General features: G+C 44.3%; 1 pseudogene; it reads right to left on the reverse strand.

The window, feature by feature from the left end:
- Positions 1-2,923: 2,923 nt before the first annotated feature.
- On the reverse strand, positions 2,924-3,760 carry LOC102849551 (annotated as a pseudogene).
- Between the last annotated feature and the right edge of the window lie 60 nt (positions 3,761-3,820).

Genomic DNA, 3,820 nt, shown 5'->3' on the forward strand with positions numbered 1-3,820 from the left:
TGCAGCGGAGGCAGGCGGGAGGCTCTGTGGGTTCCTCCCAGCTGCCTTCCTTCAATCCGGGGTAGACTGGTAGAGAACCAGGCGCCGGTCGTCTATTCCCATGCCGTCCTGGTCAGGCTGTGGCCATCCCACACTTCCTGTGATTCCCAGAAGACATCTATACCGCCATGCTCACAGAGTTGCTCTGAGCAGAAAGGCAGCCAGGGCAGGGGTTGGAAGGAGGAGGCAAAGTTGCTGGGGAAGAAGACTATTTACCACCACAGCCCAACAGTCCCTCACCTCCCCATCTCTGTGAAGGTGATGGTCACAAGGGCTCAGAGAATGCCTCGCTGGCACTCCAGATGTGTCTCCCTCCTATGCCTGCCTCAGGTACAGAGCAGTTCCTATGCCCAGCTATGAAGCCTCCTAGGCTGCCCATTGCCGGGACAAGGAGGGGACAACTTGGCCCTGTGAGCTGTTCTCTGTCAAGACTCAGGGCCCACAGTAACAGCTGTCACTGAAGCTTTTTCCACACCCTCTGCAGATGCATCAGTTCCAAGGACACAGTAGGCACCTCCTTTGGCAGCTGCCTATGGTCTGCATGACCCCAAGTTCCCCAAAAAGCCACACACTATGGAACGAAGGGCATCGCCTTCTCCTGGCTCCCTAAGACACTATATTCCTTACCCTGCATTTTGCTACCCCCAGCAGAGTGCTCAGCAGTCCCTGCCCCACTTTTCTTAGGCAGGTAGGTGGGTGGGATCTCCTGTCATCTCTATCCACCCAGGGTGCAGGTTCACAGGAATAGTGTGTGTAAAGGAGACATGTACCTATGAACCCTTCAGGTGGACTTTGGGAAATTGTTACACCTGGGACTTTTCCAGTTGGAATTAAATCGCATTTACTGGGGGGCGGGGGGACACAACTCTGAAAGCCTCTTTTATCAGCCAAGAGAGAAGCCTACAGGCTTAAGTCCAGTTTGTGGTTTTGGTTGTTTTTTTTCAACTTCCTTTTGCTATCTGAGGATGATTGAGTAATTAAGGACATTTCTATCCAAGCTCTCCAGGTTTTTCTTTTAAGATTTAAATCAGCATATTTTTTTAAAGTTTCGGTCATTTGACTGAGACAGATTGCTGGATTCCTCCTTCCTTTGGGTAACTTTTTAAACTTTATTATCATTAACAGATTTTGTTACATACTTCTGAATTCCTTTCAGTAGATAACTAGATTTTATCTGTCTTTTTAACCTTCCATTGAACTCACCTCCTAAAGGTTTGCTTTAGGCAGCTTCTCTTCTTGTTGATGGCAGTCTGTGTTTTACTTCATCCACGTGCTCCTTGACCTATTTACAGACTTAGAGTTTTGGTGAAAACCTTTACAGCTACTCTCTCTCTCTCTCTCTATATATATATATATGTGTGTGTGTGTGTGCATATGTGTATATGTGTATGTATATGTGTGTATATGTGTATGTGTGTGTATATGTGTATATATATGTATATATATAGATATCGTTTAAAGAGTTTCTGGAGCCTAGAAACTTTAGGGCAGGGCATTTATCAGTTTGAGTTTTACTTGGTTGTATGCCTCCTGGCATCCAAGAGTGAATAAACTTCACTAAAAGGTCTCAAAGGGTTTGAACCCGACCTCCCTTACCACCACACTTGATGTCCAATAGTTCTTACTGCCAGATTCTCCTCTCATTCATCAGGACACCTGACAGGAGGGTTTTTTAATGGATTGGTTGGGCTTCCACTAAAATTAGGAAAAGAAACCATTAAAAAGAGAATAGGTAGGATAATTGGATGTACACATAACTGGTAATCTGTGATGGACTCTGTAGCAGGGGCTTCTTGGTTAAGAGACATCACTTACTATGAGTTGGGGCACATGCACTGTAGTAGTGTTTTCCTGGTCCAAATTCCACATCAGAGTTGGTCAGCTCAAGGAGGTTATGTGCTGAGGTCTTATTTAAACTGGTCCTTTTCTAATCCTCTGTTCTTTTATTTTGGGGGGAGGAGCTGCTTGAAAAAAATTTATTGTCATTATCTGATCATCTGAGATGCTGGGCTGTACGAGGAGGAATGTGGCATGAGGATTGGTGGAAGAGTCATCAACAACCTGCCTTATGCAGATGACACAGCCCTGCTTACTGAAACTGAGGAGGACCTGAAGCACTTGCTGCAGAATGTCAAGGACTACACTCAACATCAAGAAAACAAAGATTCTCACCACTGGGCCAATTGGCAGCATCAGTATGGATGGTGAAAAGATTGAGACAGTTAACATTGTTTTAGTTTGCTTGGCTCCACAGTCAACACTCTTGGTACCAGCAGCAAGAAAATCAAGAGACAAATTGGATTGGGAAAGTCAGCTGTCAGGAACCTCTCAAGAATACTGAAGACCAACGACGTCATGCTGGAGACTAAGGTGCGCCTGATCCAGGATATAGTTTTCGCTATTACATGCAATGCATTGGAGAGTTGGACAGTGAATAGGGATGATAGAGAATTGGTGCCTTTGAGCTGTGATGCTGGAGAAGAGTGTTGAATATACCATGGACTGCTAGGAGAAGAAACAGGTTTGTCCTGGAGAAGGTAAAGCCGGACTGCTCCTTGCAGTCAAGGATTCTGAAGCTTTGTCTGACATACTTTGGGCATGTTTCAAGAAGGGACTGGTCCTTGGAGAGGGACATCATGTTTGGGAGAGGAGAGGGATGGCACAGGAGAGGAAGACCCTTGATGAGATGGATCGATTCTGTGATTGGGGTGGTGGGAATGAGTGTGTCAGAGATGGCGAGGTTGGCACAGGATAGAGCAGTGTTTAGGGCTCTTGTACATAGGGTCACTATGAGTCACAAGCAACTCGACGGCACATAACAACAACAACAACAACATCTGAAAAATCTTCACAGGAAATTGCTTTAGCTGTTGACAGCCTGCACCTAGGCTCTGAGGAAGCTTGTCTTCTGAGCTGCTTGATCTTTCTTCTGGGCAAGAGACATTTGGGCGATTCCACTTCTTAATGTCTTTGTTAGGCTTCTTCTCATAAATTGGATTCTCTCATATGGCAGCATCTGCTTTCGTATGCAACTCCTCCATCATGACTGGAGCTACGTTGTTCTTTATGTACTGAGAGAATTGTTTCTTGTAAGCATCTTCATCTTCTTCCATTAAGTAATGCATATAATACAACATCCTGACCCATGATGCATTTCCAGTGTACTTCTGCATTGAATTCCTTGCTTTCTGAATCATAACCAGGAATTGCTTGGTAATGTGAGGAACAGACAAGACTCCCTCCACAGTTCCCTTCAGAGCCCCAAACACTTTATTTCCTGTGGTAGTTCTGGCAAGGTCTGCATTCAAATAGCAGGTGAAGGCGCCTGGTTGGCCATCAATGCTTTCCACATTATATTCATCTCCAGTCACCTACACTTGGCCTTCATAGATCTTATCCCTGCCAAACCTCCAGTACAATATGCTGCAGCATAATTTGTCAGGGCAGCTTTCATACCATACGTTGAAAGTTCATGAACATAAGCTGTATAGACTATCACACTCCCTTCTATACCAGCATAAGCAATCTGGTAAATTATATAGCTGTTGTTTACACAAACTATCATCCTGTATTTGGATGTGTTATACTTATTTTTATCCTGAATTACCAGGCATTTCTGAGCACAGCAATCAGTTTTACCTTCATGTCATCTTCTAAATTTCATTTGGTATTTCTTGAAGTAAGCCTTATTCTTGACAATTTTAACAAACTCCATCTTGCAGAACAGATACTGGACTCCCTGGCTCTTTTTTTATTTTATTATTTGTGTGTGTGTGTGTGT

The sequence above is a fragment of the Elephantulus edwardii genome, unplaced genomic scaffold (genome assembly GCF_000299155.1).
Source record: "Elephantulus edwardii isolate Elephantulus edwardi_28Jun2011 unplaced genomic scaffold, EleEdw1.0 scaffold00184, whole genome shotgun sequence".
NCBI classification, from domain to species: Eukaryota; Metazoa; Chordata; class Mammalia; order Macroscelidea; family Macroscelididae; genus Elephantulus; species Elephantulus edwardii.